This window comes from Marmota flaviventris, chromosome 10, assembly GCF_047511675.1.
Source record: "Marmota flaviventris isolate mMarFla1 chromosome 10, mMarFla1.hap1, whole genome shotgun sequence".
In the NCBI taxonomy this organism is placed as follows: Eukaryota; Metazoa; Chordata; class Mammalia; order Rodentia; family Sciuridae; genus Marmota; species Marmota flaviventris.
The window spans coordinates 35,971,660-35,991,975 of record NC_092507.1 but is presented as its reverse complement, the minus strand read 5'-3'; positions in this window follow the sequence as shown (position 1 = coordinate 35,991,975).

Below are 20,316 nucleotides of genomic sequence, written 5' to 3'. Positions count from 1 at the left end.
TGAAGACCTTCCCAGTCTGGATTCCCCCCAACCTCTCCCTCTGGCCTGAAGCTCTCCCTCTCCCTAGCACCTAGCAATAACAGACTACCTGCCCCTTCTTGTCACCTCCATGCCTTTCTCCTGTTGGGCCCTTGACCTGAGACACTTTTCTCCTTCCTTCCTTCCCTTCACCTCACAAAATCCTCCCTCTTCAGAAGGCCCCTCCTTTAAGGATGTCTCCTCAGAAAAGAGATGCCGGCCCACACCTGTAATCCCAGCAGCTCAGGAGGCTGAAGCAGGAAGATCACGAGTTCAAAACCAGCCTCAACAATTTAGCTAGGCCCCAAGCAACTCAGTGAGACCCTGTCTCTAAATAAAATACAAAAAAGGGCTGGGGGCAGATGGGGTTGTGGCTCAGTGGTACAGTGCTTGCCAAGCCTGTGTGAGGCCCTGGGTTCAATCCTCAGCACCACATAAAATAAATAAATAAAACAAAGGTATTGTGTCCAACTACAACTAAAAAAAAATATTTTAAAAAGTGTGGTGAGGGTGCTGGGGATGTGGCTCAATGGTTAAGTGCCCCTGGGTTTAATCCCTGGTACAAAAAAAAAAAAAGAGGCCCAGGGAGGAGAGAGGATGGGAGAGAAAGGGAAGTTACTGAGGAATGAGATTGATCAAATTACATTATGTGCATGTATGAATGTGGCATAATGAATCCCATATTATTATTATTTTTTTTTTTTTTTTTTTGGTGCTGGGGATTGAACCCATGGCCTTGTACATGCAAGGCAAGCACTCTACCAACTGAGCTATATCCCCAGCCCCCCACATTACATATGATATATGTAATATAATGATTATAATGCACCAATTAAAAAAAGGAAAGAAAATGGGTCTGCCCCAATCACATTTGACAAGCATCTCTCTCTCTTCTCCAGGCTCCAGTTAAGTACTCAGGTCATCGAAATGATGATGACAGTGACAATGATAACAAAGTAACAACAGCTGAACACACTCTGGGCTAGATATCACACTAAGCACCTTACTTGGATTTTCTAAATTTATTTTTTCCCCCAGTGCTGGGGATAGCGGCCAGGGCTTTCACATGCCAGGCAAGTGCTCTCCCACTGAGCCATACCCCTAGTATACATGGCTTTTCTGATCTAGTACCTGGATCACAGTACTGTGAAGACACTTCTGTCTCCCCCATAAGACACAGTCCCTTAAAGGCAGAAGTTGTGCCTCATATATTTCCAGGCACTCCACTCTCAGCATAGATCACAGGGTCTGGCACAGAGGCAGGACTCAGAAAACGAGAATCAGATGAATGAATTAATTAATAATAACCATTTATTAAGTGCCTCTGATAAGGCAGACATCTCCATCAATCCTTCCAGTCCGTAAGAGGTTATCCCCATTTTACAGATGCAGAAATGGGAGGTAAGAACAATTGAATAGTCCACTGAAGGCCATGTAGTCAGGAAGTGGTAGAACAGGTTTCCACAGGTAAATTTCTTCCTAACAACTAGTAATTCCCAATCCCAGGCACACAGGATCTCACCCCAGCATATTCTGTTCCCCCTCTTCTATCATCTTTGTTTGATCCAAGGCAAAAGGAGGACAGCAAAGCAAAAGCACACTCCCCTGGCACACACGCTCATGTACACATGCACATGTGTGCTAGGAGATAGACTCTTGTCTGTAGACGCTACTTCCCAATCAAACATGTGGTACCACACAGTTGAATGTTTGCATGTTCAGTGGACATGTGTGAATGCAGACCTACTGGGATTGGCCACAGGACTGATGTATGTGCATCTGTGTTTGTATGTGTATCTGTGGCTATTTTATATGTCTTCATGGGTGAGCACATCTGCCAGCCCATGTATGCTAATATTTGTGTGTTTCTGTGTATGTGTGTGTGTGTGTGTGTGAGAGAGAGAGAGTGAGTGAGAGAGAGAGAGAGAGAGAGACTGGAGGAATGTACACTAAATGGTACCCTACGAATTCATGCGGCCCCTGTTCTCTGCTGCTGGGCCAGTATATTGCCACTCTTCCGCCTCTGAACAGAGTCTGAGCGAGAACAAGAGGGAAATACAAAGAGAAAGAAAAAAGCAAGAAGATAGAATGATCAACACACAAAAATAAATAAATAGTTTTGTCTTATCCAGTTTTTAAATTTCTGAAACACTTGGCACAGAACCTGGTATGCATTTGATGCTTAGTAGATAATAAATGTTGAATGGATGAGAAAGAATTTTAGAACAGGAGATGATGAGGGAGGCAGGGCCACCTCAGCCCAGTATGGCCCACAGGAGGAATGGAAACTCAGAGTTCCAGTCCCCCCACAGCCTCAGTCCCTGGGACTATAGGCCTAGGTGGGGGGACCCCTGCCCAGTGTGCCCTCTCCCAGCAACAGGGACAGCCTAAACCTGACCTCCCGCCCCTGAGTCTTCAGTCAGGCCCAGCAGCTGAGCCCCATCCATATCCACCTCTGAGTGCTGGTGGGCTCCACAGAGAAGCTGCCCAGGCGGGAGCCCTACAGGGCCTACAGGGGTCTCTAAACAGGGATCCTGCACTCCTGGCCCCAGGCTGAGCCCTGCATGGGCTCAGCCCACTGCACATTCCAAACAGAATCAATTATATATTTAAAAGGTGCCGCCCCGCAATTCCTGGCGAGCCAGGAGAGCCATCCATCATGGCGCGGCCGCGTTTCACAAGCTGTCGAATTGTGCTTACATTGGTTAAAAGAATCTTTATATTTCATTAAGCAAGCAGATCGGCGGATCTCCCGCCACAGGCGCCATATAGATGGCTTTAATTTTCCAAATCTGCAAATGCATCCGTTATGTCCCCGCGTCGCTGCTGGCTGCGGCCTAATGCCCAGCCAATCGAAGAATCAAGCAGAATTTTATTAGGGGACATTTTTTATAAATTAACAGCAGCACTGCCAGGAAACCGCATGCAAGGCATCTTTGATTAAAAGGAAAGTGTACCCTTCCTTCGATCACACCCAGCTCTGTCACCCCACAGGCCAATCCGGTCACCCTCTCCTCTGAACTTTCAGTTCTTCTTCAGTTTCTTCTTGTTCCCACACAGTGGGGGAAAGGCAGAACAACTTTAAGAAAGCAGAGAAGGAAGAAAAGAAACCAACAGTCTCTGGGTGACTCCTCTCCTTGTTTTTCTTCAAACCATGGCGAAATGAACAATGGCTACCTTTCATTGGACATTTGCCATGATCCAAGTCCTTTTCGACTCATTCTATATATCACATTCAATAAGTTTCAGCACAACCCTAGGAGTAAGTAGTATTGTCCCTGTTATATGTGTTAGAAAACGGAGACTCAGACACTGCTTTGCCTAAGGTCCCATAGCTAGTAAGTAGTAGAGGCAGGATGGGAACATGGTCTCTGAGGATCTATCTGGTATTTATTGTCCAGCATGTGGTCAAGAGATAGGGCTCAGTGACGGCAGCCCTGGGTGTCAATGGTGGAAAGAGGGATTGAGGATAGCCTGTTCCTTCCCTGAGAAATACTGCTGCCTTTTTAGCCCTGAATTTTCTACAGTGACCCTCCAGGGGGAAGGATCTCTATAACCCTACCCAATAGTATGGAGTCCAAAAGTACCTTTACTCAAGCAGGAGGAAAAACATGAATACATAAACATCAGGCCAGGGCCCCTGCCCCAATTCCAGGCACCTGTGTGACCCTGGCTAGGGTCCTATTTTCTGTGACTTCCTCTAACATGACATCAACCCATTGGGCTGCCCCTTGAGGGACAGAGACTTTCATCATGAAAAGTGTGTAAGCCAGAGCTGACCAGCCACCCTTGAGAAAGTCAAAAAGGAGGGATTCCTTCATGTGTGTGCATGTGGGTGGGCCCAACTACTTGTGCGTGGTAGATAGCTACACAAGATAACCTAGGTGTCTTCTAGCTCTGAGGTACAGGACTCAAGATTTTAAGAGAAGCCCCATGTCTGGAACATGCCAATCAACTTTAGTAACTTTATTAATATTTTTTCCCATTTTGATAAGAGGAAAAAATATTTAAAATATTGACACTCAAGGAAGGTGAGTCACCTTGACTGGCCTGCTTGGGAACTGAAAAGACTGAGCCTGACTCTAGTAAGTATCCCAACTTCCACATCTGTCCTTACTTCTGAGTTGAAGTAAGCATAAGTGTATGATGTAAGGGACGTGGACACCCCTGCCTTGCCCTTCTCTGCCCAAGGACTCTCAGGCATACTGTCTAGGTGAAGGTTTGACATGAGAACATCTCACTATTCTTTCTCAGATGCTATTTGTCTTACAGGGGTTCTATGAGTCCCAGATCCATTCTTGGGTCACTGCTGAACTCCCCAGATTTCTAATCTATGTTAGGCCTCAATAATGTAGAAAGTCAAGGGATCAGCCTCTTCCTCCCCTTGCCAGGGGCCAGATTCCCCAAGCCAGGTCTCCTCACTTCAGGGAGGGGCAGGGTATCAACAATTCAGTGAGTCAATGAGGCCAGCAAGACCACAGGAAATGGTCAAGCAAACACTCTAGAGAGATGCTTATACAAGCTAATGGATACAAATGTGGTATCACTTGCTTCTGGGTGTCAAAGAGTGGAGAATCTAGGAATATCTACTCATTCCTTAGGGTTACCAACTTTTGTCCCCACTGTTAAACCTGTTTCTATTGCCTTCATTTGAAACAAATGAACTCATCTCTCAGTTATCTCTGGTACCTTCAAAGCCAAATTTTCTTTTTTCTTTTTTTTTTTTTAAGAGAGAGAGAGAAGGGAGAGAGAAAGAAAGAGAGAGAGAGAGAGAGAGAGAGAATTTTTTAATATTTATTTTTCAGTTTTCGGTAGACACAACATCTTTATTTTATTTTATGTGGTGCTGAGGATTGAACCCAGCGCCCCTCGCATACCAGGCAAACGCGTAACTGCTTGAGCCACATCCCTAGCCCATCAAAGCCAAATTTTCTTGAAAGACATAATCTAAATTCTTTATCTCCCTCCTCCCTCCTAATCCACTCACCATCACCCTCCTACCTACCAATGCAGCATGACCTTCTAAAGCCACATGTGCTTCTTCCTTCTCTAGAAATATTGTCCCCACCATCATCATGAGCATCACTTTGAGAAGCCATGATTCTTCACACTAGGATTAAGCAACCCTTTCTCCAGGAAGCTTCTACCTGGTACCCCAGGAAGCCTCAACCTGGTACCCCAGGCTAGGTTAAGTAAATGCTTCAAATTTTTATTACATTATTTCACCAAATTGTAGCCTGCCCTTCACCAGAAATAGAATAATAACTATTTCTACCAACCATTCTTATAAAGATCTGACAAGCAGTACCTCATTTATCTCTCACAACCTCATAATTTTCATTTGACTGATAAGCACACTGAAAGACAGGGAGGCAAAGTCACTTGCCCAAAGCCACACAGCTAAGCAGATGAGCCAGGATGGAATCCAGGGAGTCTAACTACAAAGTATGAACTCAGTGCCCATTAGAGCTTTTAACCCGCAGTCCCTCTAGGGCAGGGTCTGTCTCCCCAGTCAGTAATCAGTACTCAAAATAGGAGCCATTACACATTCTAAAATTAAAGATGGTGCCCCTCCCTGTTGCGTGACAGACTTTGGGATAGTGTCACGAGTTCTGGTTTGAGAGGCTCAGACTAAAGGGGAATTGCAGAGAGTCAAGAGAGTCAGATGTCCTGGTATGGGGAAGACTATTTGTGAGAGATGTGAGCAGCACAGCCCAGAACTAAGTGAGCCAATGACCAGCATCTCCTCTGCACCTTGCCTACCCACCCTACCCCAGCAAAGAAAGCCCAGTGTCTCTACTAGAAACCAACCCACCTTCTGACCATAGCTGTGGCCCCGAACTTGCCACAGACTGAGTCCTGACCTGGTTCCACCATGAGTCCTAGTCACTGCTCTCACCTTGATCATGCCTACCCCCAGTGGCATTTGACATAGGCACTGACACCCACATTGCTACCATTAGCCCCACACTGACCGGTAGTATGAGGGAATGGGCCACTGAGGTAGAAGAATCTGTCATCCTCCTTCAGGCTCAGTTGAAGACCTCCAAAATGATCCTGGAGTTGGAGTCAAGGAGAGTAGGCAGGTGGGCTTGAGGTGTGTGACTTTACCAGGGTCAAACCAAATAGGGTGGTAGACTCAACAGGCACTTGGGGTTGGTAAATTCCTTAAAGGAGATTTTCACCTTCTCTCTTGGCTCTCAGGAATGGAGGAGGGAGCCAGCAGGGAGATCTCCAGGATAGGAATTGAGTCTCAAGACAGATCCCGGTCCGTTCTCGGTGCCCCCTTGAGAAGCCCAGGCGCTTAGCTCCCTACACAAACTGTTATCCATTAACATCCAATTATCCCTCGGTCCGAGCCATTAATTATAAATCAGCCACTAATTGGGGTAATTAGCCCCCTGCAGGCTAATGGGCCGAGACTGAGGGAGCCCTCTGCCTACAGTCCTCGATTTTCTGATGTCCTTAATGTTGGGGTGCAGAGAAATCAGGTAGCTGAAGTTAGTTTAAAGGGGGGGAAAAAGCAGTAAAATGTAGTCAGAGAAAGGAAAGAAGATGGGAGAGATGTTGTTTTCTCAAACCAGGTCACTTGGCTCTTGAAAGAGAGCTGGTGACAAGTGAGGCAGAGGACTCTGGAGGAAGGCTCTGGAAGTAGAGCTGTCGGGGTAATTGCTTGATTCTCCGCTTCCCTTTCAGTAGAGACAGCTAGATAGAGCTCAAGAGAGGAAGACCAAGAGACTTGGATTTAGCTGAGATCAAGCAGGGGTAGGGTTGAGCACAGGGTGTTTTCTATCTCTCCCAGACACACAGGAGGCAGCTCTGCCCACAGGGTTCCCCCTGGTCCGGAGTCCGGCAGGGACCAGCTGGGCGGCTCTGGGCTCGTCCAGACCCTGGCAGGGACGTGGAGGAAAACAACAGAGACTGTACAGTCCCTGTAGAGAAGACGCTCCAGTCCTAAGTCAGGGCCTTCAGGAGGCTGGAGGACCTCGGAGGGAGAGTCTGTGGCTCAGAGGTAGAGAGAGGTCCCAGTACTGTGCGCAGATTTGACAGACGTACGGCTATATGGGAGGACGCAAACAAAAACTGGCGACTGGAATCATGAAGCCTGGAAGGGGCCGCGAGACCCTGTGGGCTCTAGTGACCTTGGGGCACACTTTGAAGCAGCGCCTACAGTGGGCGGCAGAAAGGCGGCAAGATGTGACCCTGTCTGGGAAGGCGCTCTGGCCTGATAATCAAGAATTCAAGGGAATCTTTCCTTTGCTGGCCGAAAACCGGCTAAAGTCCAAATAACAGTTGGAGCCAGACCCACCAGAGCTAGGATTAGGGGTCTATAAGCTGGGATATCCGCCCCTCAGGCAGCAATGGGGCCCAAGTCAAATAAATTGTCCCAAGAGCCAACGGGTTACAAAACGGAGTGACCGCTGGATGGAGAGAGGATCCGACAAGATATGAGAAATCGGTGCTCTTAGGAAGGGGAAATTGAGATTTGCTCAAGGTCAGAGATGAGGGGTACTCAGTGCAGAATGAATGTTCAGGCCAGAACAGACCCGCCCGAAATTCACCCCACAGCACCCCTCCCTACCTCGCCCGTCGGTTCGGTAATGGGCTTTGGCGGGCGGAGGCGGCGTCGCCCCGGGCCTTGATTAGATATTTATTGCTGTCATTTACATGGGCACCGCGGGGCGGCCGAGCGGGTCCGTGAGGAAGGGGCTGAAGGGGGGCGGGGAATGGGAACGCGGGGGAGTTGGAGACTGCCTCAGCCGGGACCCGACACCAAGAGTGAGGCCCGGCGATGGTGGCAAGAATAGGGATCACAGCTGTTTGAGTGAAAGTGTACACGAGTAACCCTGGGTGAGTGGGAAGGCCCAGCTATCGCCTGGGACTAATGAGTGTCCATTTCATTTTAACCTATGTGTATGTACCTGTCTATCAAAGGGGTTCTGTAAGTGCATGTCCAGCAGATCTGCCTGTGTGACTTCTCACTTGAGCATATCTGAACGTGTTATCTATAGCCAGGTTGACTAATCCATGAGTCCAATTCTGTGTCCACTCAATCTAGACACCCATCCTTCCCCCAGCATTTAATGGCACTGAATTAGTTCAGAGTTGGGGAATTGTGTACCTAGTTCTGGTTCTCCCCCTTGCCCTCAGAACCCACAGTTTAGACTGAGAGGTCCAATGGTCCAAGCCCAATGGATGCTCTCTAGAAGCCCAGCCTTCAGGCGACTGGCTCGTCAAGAACCAGGATGATTCCTTACCAAGGGTAAGGTGGAAACTGTTTCCTGCTCAAGATCTGCAGTGTGTGCATGGGTGTTGTAGACCCGATCCAAAGCAAGTTATGTCTTCTACAAGCACAGAAACGGCTCCAATTTGGCGACCACACGGATGGCAAAAAGGAGGGTGCAGCGGTCTCCCAGGCACTCACCCATAGCCCATGAAGATGAATTGGGTGCCTGCTATCCGAGAGAACCCATCCCAAGGCCGGTAGTGCTCGCCTTCGCTGAGGCCTTCGCCCAGGGCGGGTTTCCACTTCTTTCCCACTTTTGTCCTTCTGTTCCGCTTTCCACACCGCTTTCCACACCGCTTTCCACACCGGTCAGTGAGGTCAAAGACAGGTTCCCGCCTCCTTGCATGAGTCCCCGCCCTCAAGGTCTGCGGGGTGGGGGATGGAATAAGGTGTTCACCCCTCTCCTGAGTTGCGATGTTTAGCTTCTTGTCCAAAGGCTGCATCTACTCCAACCACAGAGGAGAGAAATTTGAGCCAATTATCCGGATAATTTGCTCTCACTAGGCAGCAAATTCGATTTTTTTCTGACCGCCTACACACATACATAAGCACAGCTGGTTAGCGGAGAGGGGAAGGGGGGACTAAATTCACCGATCCTTAGGCCAGAGTACCTTTCCCTTTCTGGGGGGCCTGGGAGATGCACAGAAGTGAAACGAGAATCCCCGCAAAATCGAAAACAAACCCTATTTCATCCCACCTAAAACGAATAGGTCACAGAACTTCCTAAAACGTCGCCTGGCCCAGCCAACCCGTCTGCAGCGCACAAGATCCGGAACACTAGTAAAGGAAAAGGACCCTCGCCTCCATCACCACCACTCACACCCGCACTTGCGACGGCAAATGGGAACTTGCTCAAGGTCCGTGGCTTCGACGCATACAACCTTAGAGTAATGAAGAGCCTCTTTCCCCCCAGGGCCATTAAATCACTAAAGCCCTCCGGTTTCCCCGACGTCCCCAAACCCCAGCAGCTTCCAGAAAACCAGCATCGACAAGCAGACTCAGGACTTCCGTCGTCCTCTAAAACGAAAAAGACCTTCCTGGGCCCCAGACAGAACTTGGGCTGAGCCTGCGCTCAAGACCCCACGGGTTCCCGGCATTGGGGATTCCAAACTCCGATAGAATGCGAAAAGGCCGCGGATCCCGAATTATCCCCGCCCCAATCTGGTACTACCTTCTCCGACAAATCACAAGCCCCCAAACCTGGAGTTGGGCCAGAATTCAGGAGAAGTTGGGGCCCCAGATTCGGTGAGAATTTGGCGGAGGGGAAGTTTCTCTCAAGCCTCCTAAATGCACCGCCTGAACCGCCGCGGCGACTCCTACGCAGGGCCTGGGTCCCAGTGACCAGTCAGAAAGTTCAGCCAGGGATGCCTAGGACCGGGACAGCCCTTTAGGACCTTGCCCGTCGCCGTCCAGGACTGGGTTATGACCACCCGGTGTGAGAAGCCTAGAAAGGAAAGACCCTGGCAGCACCCCCAACCCTATACTCCCTGCCCCCAAACACCGCGAGAGCCGCTGACCCCAGCCTGCGTTTCCCGCTGGAGCTCGCCCGACCCACTCCAGCTGAGGCCGCGGGAGGCAAAACGAATTCCAAGGAACTCAGGCCTCTGTGCCCTAAACACCCACCTGGAGGACCCTGGCCCGAGGCCGCATCTAAGAGGGCAGAGGCTAGCTGTACGACGAACCACCCCAGCTGGATGATTCTTGCAGAATCGCAATCGGGGGAAAGAAGGCACCCTTGGCGGCAGCCGAGTTTGAGCGGGATCCGCGCGGGCTAGACCAGAGCTGGATCACCCGCAATACCCGAGGCACCGCATGGTCCGCGAAGGCAGCGAAACTGGGGAGGCGTGGGCGGTCCCTGTGCTCCCCCGGCGAGGACCTGGGCTGCGGGCCTCGCCCCCTCCCCGGCTCCGGGCTCTGCGACGCCCCGGGCCGCATCTGCTCCGCATTACCCTAGCCACCCCCTCCTCGCCGCCGCCCCTTCCAAACTGAGAAGGATTTGTCTCCGTTTAATATCCAAACCTTTTTTGTATTTATTTTTTTTTCCAGGGGGAAGTAATATCTTCCAAATGAGGCAAAACCGTGACGGATCCGAAGCGTTCTCTGCGGGTGCCTGCGTCTCCGCGGGCCGAGGCTTCCGTCCCCGCCTCGGCGCTTTTCTGCCCACGGCTCGCTCTCCTCTCTTTCTGCCTAGGAATTTCGAGCTTTTTCTGTCTCCCGGGGCTGCTAGCTCTCTGACTCGGTTATCAGCCTTGGGTGTCACTCACTCTGTCTCCCCCTGTGTATCTCCCTGTCTCTCCCAGATTATCTTTCTGTCTGCCCTTCCACTTCCTCTTGTCCCTGCGGTGTCTGTCTCCAAGTCTCGGTCCCCTACAAACTTTCCGACCCTCCCAATGAGTCTGGGACTGCAGGACCGTAAGAGGAGAGGCGGTCCCCGGAGCTCAAGGTCTGCGTCCTTCCCGCTGGGGGCCGTCCCCACGCCCCTCCCGGCTCCTCCATGCCAGCCCCGCCCGCTCGCACCTGGTTTCCCCGGCCCGCACCACTGCCGCCGCTGCCATCTACGCGCGCGGCGGCCAGGACCGGAGTTTTAAACGGCGTTTCCCGGGCGCCTGGAGCGGGCCCGCGCGTTTCCTAATGGCCTCGGTGACTGCCAATCACACGCCTCTCCCACCCCCGCCCCGCCCCGCCCCGCCGGTGCTGCTGCGCAGCTCTTGGCCTAGGCGGCTGTAGTTCCACCTTCGGTGGTTGTGTGGGTCCGGCCGCAAGTCCATCACCGCCCGCACGGTACCTGGCTCCCGGTCCCTGGACTTCTACCTCTTTCCAGCCTGCAGAAGCTGCAAATCGATCCCTGGGGCTAGAACAGGTCCTGGGAAACCTCACCCTCTCGAGTCTCCCCCTGAGCCTGACCCCAGGAGTGTGTTGCGGTAGCGGTGGGGTCGCCCTGGGTAACTCCCACCCCCACTGTCACTTCAAGGTTGGTTCAGAGCTGCGCGAGCGCGCGCGCGCGTATACACACACACACACACACACACACACACACACACACACACACCACCCCACCGCAACCGCCTCCAGCGCCACCACCCCACCCTACAACCCGCACTCTGAACTCACTGTCCACATTTGGCCCAGATAGGGTGGCGCTCCTAGCAGCCGTTCACCTGTCGGGCAGCACAATGCCCTTCGAAGGGGCTGAGAGGCAAGAGGCTTGTTACTCGGACACGCATACAGTACACTCACCTGTCGGCGGGAGGAGGGAGACAGACAGACACGAGTGGCCCACAAGGGAAAAATCCCGGGCTGGGGTTCTCTGGTTCCTGTCAGCGCCCTGATCCCTCCAGGTGCAACCGGTTCACAGGAAGAGGACGTTCTGGAGCCTGCTCTGCAGCCTGGCCAGACCCAGCCTTGCAAAAGGTGTGTGAGGTGTGTCCAAGAGGGCAGGTTTGCACTCACACTGTCAAAGGGTGTGGAGTCTGGGAGTCCCTGTGTATGCGAATGTGTGGGGGTCTGAGAGGCTCTTGGCCAAATGGGTGTGGAGTGTGTGGGTGTGAGGTGTGCATCCCTGCGCTAGGACTCTGTGCAACCTGCCTTTGGCCTTGATAATTAATTGTGACTATGATTTACATGTGGCTTGTATCCTTGTGAATGATGCTCCAGAGGCCCTGTGTAACTGTGGGATTTCTTTTGTGTGTTTTTAACGAATCTTTATGCAATTTTCAGCCCAAATCTAGTTATAATCCAGGGGGCTGAGCACAGAGTGGGCATAAAGTCTTACACTTGGGACTAGGACAGCTGATCCCTGATTCTAGCACCCTTCTGGCCTAAAAGCAAAACTCCTGGGAGCTGAGCTGTTTCCTTGGGGAATCGGCATGGAGAGGAGGGGGGTGTTGGCTGGCCATACTGCCAGTAGACTTTCAAGTCCTAGGCTAGGTCGAGGGGGTCAGGAATTTTGGCCTGGGTAGGGCAGAAGGGGCCACCAGCAGATCTGAGGGTCGGGGTCGATCTTCAGCCAGTTAGGGGCTGGGTGCCTCAGGCAGAGAGCGGGAGGGGGCCTCAAAAAGGAGGGGAGGGAAGAGGAGGGGGCGGTAAGAGGATTAGGCTGCTTAGACCCTTCTCTCCCACCAGGATCCCCCACCCCCACCCCAAAGCTCCAGAAAAGATTTCTTCTGCCAAAGCAAAACCGTTTAGGCTCGATTTAAAGGGACAAGAAAGGGGGAGGCGGGGGCTTTAAATAACCTTTTAATTTCTCTTCAGGGATCCTGGCCTTGTGCAGGAGGGGTGGGGAGGGGAGGGGAGGGGAGGAGAGAGGACAGAAGTGGAGAGAAGAGGAGAGGGGAGCCTGCCTGTTTAGCTTAGATGATCAAGACTGTCACTGGAACTCCACAGCTGAGGATATGATGGGAAGGGACACTGCACCTCCAACTCAGCTGCCCTCCACACACAAGCACACACACAGATCATTCTGGAAAACTAGCCCTCTACACACACATTGGATCACATGCACATATGTGGGCATAGGGGGGATCCTAAAGTCCTTTCCACAGTAGCATAGGTGTAGTCCTGGCCATTCCTACTTGGTAGTGACAGGAAGGTTTGCTGAGAAGGGCGGCGGGGGGGGGGGGGGGGGGCTGCCCTCAAGAGGAATCTTGCTCCTACTGTGACCCCTCTTTCAGCAGAAGCAAGCATCACCTTTCTTTGCCCAGAGACCCAACTCCAGGGCATCCTTCCCTAGTTCTGAAGGATGATGATTCCTGGGACTGGGTGGGCCAGACCTGCCCAAACTGGAGGCCAGGGTAGCTGCAGATATCACAGATTCTACCAGGTAGGGAGGCTTAAGGTCCAACTTCTTGGAAGGAACTTGTCTGCCACATAGGCTCTGAGACCATTGAGGAAACCCTTGCTTGCCTCTTATCTCAGTCTGCCAAGGCTCCCATTAGCGCTAGCTATCCTAGGACTGGAGGTGATGGCTGGGTGGCCATTATGCTCTGATCCTCATTATATTCATCATAAAGATTCAGATTCCTAAACACCTGGAGAAGCCCACACTACCAGGCCAGACCCATCTTTGAAGGGATACACAGGACACGGGGGATATCATGGACAGAGAGATGTTGTCATACACTCACATTCCATCCCTACTAACTTCCACAAACATTTCAGCCCAGGGGCCTAGATTTTGGGTTGATTGTAGATTCCTAGGCTGTGGGGTGGGGGTGGATTAGGTCAGTGGGAGTGGGCACAAAAATCCCTGGCAAGCTCAATTGCTGGAATGGAAAGTCTAGGAAGAAAAGAGAGTAGGATGGGGAATGAGTCCTTTAGGGAAGCCTAGGGCAGTAGGAAGCTTGTTTGCCACAATGTGGGTGGGTTTTACTGGTTTAACAAAACCACTTCGAAAATGCCACCGTCTAGACAGGAGCTAAGAAATGTAAATGGTTCAGAGCCTTCCTCCCAAGACTGCTCCTAGAGCCTCCCCACTCACCTTCCCTGGATAGTTTCAAAGAGCCTAAGAGAAAGGCATCTCCAGAGGAACTGTGAACCCACCCCCAATAGGCTATCCTAAGTTGCTGGGTAAGGAGTGAAGGCCATAGTGCATTTTTGGATGTGCTTGTATATTTGTTCAAATTCATTATCCTGTGTTTGTGTTTGTGAATATATACACATACATTCATATTTGTGTTTAACATTTCATATGTATGCGTTTAAATATATGCACATGTGAACAGAGTCTGTGCTTATGTGGATTTTATTTATAAATTCCTAGGTGTGTGTATGTTTATGTGTGTTTGGGTAGGGAGATGTTTCCAAACCAGGATCAAGAGTGGAGGGGGAAAGAGATGGGTTAATTTAAGAACTTAGGAAAACGGACTGATCACAGGTGCCAACTGACCTACCAACTCCAAGGACACTGGGTTCCCAGCTCACTTCCTTGAAAGATCTGGGAAGTGAGGGCCCAAGTCCCCCTGTAGTCCCAGAGCAGGTCCCAGCCCCACCATGTCTGGTCTCTCTGAGCTAGGTTTAAAGTAGCAATGCCAAACCCAAATCCCCAAATCCCCTACCCACTCACAACACACAGATACACACACACACAGTGTGTGTGTGTGTCTCCCCCTCCCCACCCACACACCTCTCTCTAACTCTGAGCCTCCCTAGCGCTCACAGGGCAAGGGTTGTGTCCCTAAGAGAACGTCTACCTGGGGCCATTCTCCAGGCGTCCTCCTCCCACCCCCATACCCCACTTCGTGCACAAAGGTGCACAAAGGTGCGGAAAGGAGTAGAGACCGGGTCCCTCCTGCGCCTTTCCTGGGCATCCCACTCTCCTCTGCGTCCAGAGGAGCCTGGAGTTGGGACCCTGGGTCCAGGCTCAGTATGGGGGCGAGGGTCTCTCCCCATCCTTGACCGCTTGAGCCCCGATGGCTGGCGCTCTCTAAGCAGTGGTGGGCGGCTTAGAGCTAATTCGGGAGTTAATGGCAGCGGCCGGCCCCCTGCGGCCCCCTCTGCCGCCCACCCCTACCCTGGGGCCTGGCCGCGGGCCGCCCGCATCTGCGCCGTCCGCAGCGATTCATCATCTTGATCCATGGCGCGCGCTGACGGCGGCCCCGGCCGCGCTGACAAGACTAACAAAGCAATTTGCCACGAGCCATCTCCTGGACAGGTTATTAGCGCGGCCGCCGCTTAAAGAGCCTTCCCCACCCCCTCACCCCCACCCCCAATCCCAGCGCAGGGCAGCTACCTGCTCTGCCCCGTCTTCTGGCAGACTACTGCCCCTCCATTCAAAGATGCCCCCGCGTGCTCTTGGCTCCCTTCGACCACCCAAAAGTGACACCCCCCCAACACCCAGTTAGTTGCCTGCATATTCCTCCCTCCCTGAGCTCAAGCTGCTACCTGCTCCATCCCGCTCCCACCCCTCCCGCTCTTGGAACCCCACCCCCACCCCGCCCCAGCTCTAGACCTTCTCCTCTCCATACTACCTGACCTATCTGCTCACCTTCTCCGAAACTTCTTTACCCACAGCGGGTCTCCCACTCTGCTCTTACTCCTCTCCCCTCTCCTCCACCTGCCCTCCTACCAGCGGATGGGAAACCCCTATTTATTCCCGGCTGATGGGCGTGTTCTCCTGTGGTGCTTTTAAGTATACTGCTTTTCTTCTACGGACAACTTTGCCCCCCTCCCATAGGCTTTGTGGGGTGGGCTGGAGTGGCATCCTACCCCACTACTTACCCAGTGGAGCAGATTCTTCAAAGTAGAGTTTATGACAAAGGGCCTGCTAGAAGGAACAGAGAAAAAGAAGATGGAAGGTCATCCTGGCATCTCCAAGGTTGCCCTGACTAGGGACTTCTTTGGCAGGAGGCTATGATGCCAAGGGACTATGATGGGCCTGGTGCAGACAGAAGCACAGAGGAATTCAGGGATTTCCTCAGGGCCACACAGCCGGGTCAAGGCAAAGGAGGGACTGACACCTGTGTGGCCTCCCAGGCCTGGGCTTCAGTTTTGTCTACACACCCTTCTGGGATGTAGAGGATGCCAAGAGACCAGGATATTCCTACTAAGCTCCCTTCCCACCTGCAGTGAGGGGTGGGGAAATGTAAATGTGCGATGGGTCAATTTGGTGCTATATCTGTGCATTCAATATGAGGGAGAAAAGTGGTACACATTCCAGTCCCCACACCAGAGTGACTATTTGGTCCTTTCAGACAGAAGCTTATTTCTAGAAGGAAGTCTCTGGGTACAGTGGATGTGGCCTGGTTCTTTAAACGGCAGGTCAGTCTGTGTGAAGGGATTGGATAAGTGCTAGGGGTGCTATTGAGTATATGAGTGTGCATAAGGTCAAGTGTGGTATGTGTATATATGCATACACGGGAGGAGTTCAATGTTTCCCTCTGAGTGTGTGTGGGCTTTACTCTGTGCATGTGTACATTGGGGGTCATATTTGTCCCTTTGTATGTACATGGAGGCCTGGGAGAGTCCAAACTAAGGCACACGTGTGAACAAGCCTGTGCACACTTAGGGTAACTGACCCTCAAACCAGGAACCCCCACTCCCTTGTTCACTCTTCTCTTAAATTCAGCTTCAGGATTCCCAAACTAGCCTCTGAAGCTGAGTGGTGGGGAGAGACATTACCCTGTTCTAAGAGCCTCCTTCTGAGGGGTGCTCTGTCTACAGGGCAGTTGAGTCTCCACCATAACCCAGGTTGGCATTGAGGGTCCAGGGTGGGGGTAGGGGGATGGACTATGTTCCAAGAATCTGGATTTTTTCTTTTCTTCTGGCCAACCAGGCCACGTCTTCACCCGCGGGGAGGCCCAGCTCTGTCGCTGCCTGAGCCACCACTGCGTCCCTGACGTGAAATATGGGGGGCGCAGGCCGCGCTGGGGAGATTTGTCATCTGTGCTCAGCGGGTGACTCTATCTGCAGACTATTAGAGTATAAAATATATTTTACAAGAGTTTTAGCTACAGGTGACTTGCTCTTTATTACTAGATGTGGGCAAAATCAATACTTCTGTAACTAAAAGATCATTTATTTTGCTTTTTGAAACATTTTTCAACAGGGGCACTGGCTAAGCTTGCAAAGCTATGATTAAGAGTTATGGCGGAGCCTGTTTCCCTTAACCCTTTGCAAACCACACTCATGCACTCCCAGGGCTGGTGCCTGCCCATGGAAATCCAGACACATATTCCAAAGGCAGCAAACACAGACACATTAAATGAAGTTCATGGGCCCCCACCCTAACAAAGTTATCATGCAAATAACCACATTCTCATATAAGTCTATACTCTCACAAGTACCCACAGAAATAGAGCTGCACATAAACCCCTTCCCATCAAGAACACAAATCAAATGCACATGCATACAAATGCATGTGACATGAAGGCCACTAGCACAGATATCTCCCACTATGGAGATAGTCCATGCTGTCACATACTCACACATATGTATTCTAACATGAGATGTGCACAGTCACACTGTGTTAACTTCAGGATCAGTGGTCAGCTAAGCGCCTCTGAGAAGAGGTTGAAAGGTGCTAAGGGGTCCCACAAATGCAACAGTGGCCACTATAGGAAAGGGAATTGAGATAGCCTAAAGATGGGATCTGTGGGACCTGGGCCCTTCTCCAACCAGAACCTATCTTTCCTCAATCCTTCCTTCCCATGACAGTTCTGACCCCTTGTTCGCTTTACTGTTAACTAAAACATGGAGTGTTTTTTCTGGGAGAGAAGTAGTCATATAAGAAAGATGTATATTGAGGGGGGGGGGATTCATGAAAGCTATTTTGGCCTGTCCTAGATGTGGTAAGAAATGGCTACGTATTATCCTCAGAATGTCATTAACTAACCAGATTGGGAGAATCATCTATCCATTTTCTGATCTAGCAAATCAGCATTAGCTTGATTGTTATTTATCTCAGGGTTGGGGAGAGTCATGGGGCAAAGAATAACTTAGTCCACCCATAGGGTAAAGTTCTAATGGTGATATTCCAGACAATGAGACTAGCCAATGTTATGGGGTGTAGTTCAGTGGTAGAGCATTTGTCTAGCATGCATGAGGCCCTGGGTTCAATCCCTAGCAACACACACACACACACACACACACACACACACACCAGACTGGCCAAGTGTACAGGTTATCAATTGCTACATAACAAGCTATCCCAAAATTTAGAGGCTTACAATATTTATTTCCCCATTGTCCAAGAATTAGGAGCAGCTTAGCTGAATGGTTCTGGCTCAGGGTCTCTTATGAGGTTGCAGTCAAGCTAGATCATCTCAAGCCTTGATTGGGGCAGGAGGGTCTCCTTCTAGGAAGGCTAACTCACATGGTTGGTGGTTGATGCTAGCTGTCAGCTGGGGCGCCTGGACTTCTTCATATGGTGGCTGAGATCTGAGAGAGGCAGAAAGAAAGGGAAGGGAGGTGTTTACAGAAGCTGCGGTATTTTATAACATATTCTCAAAAGTGACATCTCATCACATCCATTATTATAAGTCACTAAGCCCAGCCCACAATCAAGAAGAGAATTAAGCTCCACCTCTCAAAAGAAGATGCATCAGAGAATTTCTGGACATATTTTTTTAATCCACCACATGAGGCAAGGGTACACTTTCCTGTTACCCCATATCTATAAGATGATGAGCACCTCTTGGTGGCTTCAAGCCCCAGGAAAACCATGAAACTCTCCTGCAGTGAGGAGGGCATGACCAGGTAACAGTGGGAACTCAGAAGTAACACTTGCTTAGGACCATAGTATTGCAGTATAGCAACCATAGTAAATAAATTCATGGGCATTGAAACCAGACTACCTAGGTTCAAACTCAGGCTCCATTACAAGTCATGACCTTAGGCAAGTCACTTAACCTCTATACTTCAGTTTTCTTGTTTATAAAATGGGAGAAGTAACCAAATAAGCATACTTACTTCCTAGGGTTGTTCTAGAGACTAAATGAATTAAAATTCAGCACAGTGCCTGGTAGGTGGTAAATGCCACATAAATATCAACTAATACTATCAGTCTTTATCTCTCATTAGCAGCCCCCTCCCTGTGGACACTTTCTCACAAAGGACTTATTGAGCACCTTTGATGTTCCTCCTACTCATCCCATATATCTACCATCACCCCAATTACCCTGAGCTCTCCATATCACCTGCCCCAGGGGTGACCCGGCTGGGGGCTGATTAAAAGGGCTGGGCTCCATGAGCTCCATTTGACCCTGCCAGTCCAGCACTGCCTTTTGTGGCCTCTCTGGGAATGTTGTGCAATATGTTGGCCACAAACATTTTATGAGCAAGAGGACAGGAAGAAATTTCCCTCTATCGACCGCAGTCAGGCCTGCTTGCTCTCCCTCTTCTTAAGTCTCTTTGGCAAAGGGGAGGCCAAGGCCAAATCTGCAGTCCCAGCTTCAAGACCCAGCAGTCTGGTATCAGGACCACTTCCCCCCACCTTTCCAGGGCTAGATGCTAGACCTCAAAAACTGCCCCCACCCACCTAGCCCTGGCCCGAAGGGGGAGGCAGAGTTCCAATCCAGGCGACCTGGGTGATAGGACCTCTAGGTTCCTCAGCCCTTTGTGGCAGGCACTCTCTTCAAGGTCTCCTGGCCCAGGAGTCCAAGACATTTCACTCAAATACCAATAAATAAGAAAAGTAAGGTTTTGGTAGGAAATTTTTCATAAAGCTGAATCAATTTAATTTGAAGCTCTATCTTCTCTATTCTGGGATTATGTCTTTTCTAGTGTTTTTTTTTTTTTTAATGCCAAAATATCCTTTCTTTTATGAAATGATGCTGACAGGAGTTGGTAGTGTTCCCTCCATGCCCTTATATGGCAAAATTAATAGCTGGCAACTTATGCTGGAACCCACATTTAAAACATTTTTTGGCTGGCCCATGACATCCAAACATGAAATGCCATGACCACTCTCTTCTGCGTAGGAAGCACAAAACCAAAACTGCTCCCTCCCATTCAGAACCCCTGCTGACCTCTAGCCTGGGCTCAGATACCTGGCGAAGGGTAAGCTCACCACATTCCTGCCTCAGCTCTGCCAGCAACTTGGTGTGATCCTGGAAAAGCCCCTTTCTCTCCGCAAGCCCTGGCTGGTCGTCTTGTTTGCTCAGTGAGCAGGTAGGACTGATGTTCTTCCTGTCTATATCTAGACCTACTCCCACCTCGACCCTGGTCACCACCTCCCAACCCTCCCTGTCCTACTCACCCATCTCTCTTCTCCTTGAGATGACCACAGGTGGACGTTAACATGCTGGGGGAGGCACATTAGGCCTTGCCAGGCTCCACTGGGGAAACAGTCTTTGAGCGAGGGGCAGGGGGATGGGAGAGGTCTTCTGCTTTGGCCTGGGGAACCTTTGGGATGCACCAGGGAGAGAGAGAAGGATTTGTCTCAGGGGCTAGGCCTGCACTGAGTTCTTGGGACCCCCCTCCCCTCCCTGCCCCCAAGGCTTGGCTAGAGCACAAGGGGCCCCTTTGTGGGGCCTAATCTCAAAGCACTGCGGCTTTAGCGACCTTCAGGGATGAAA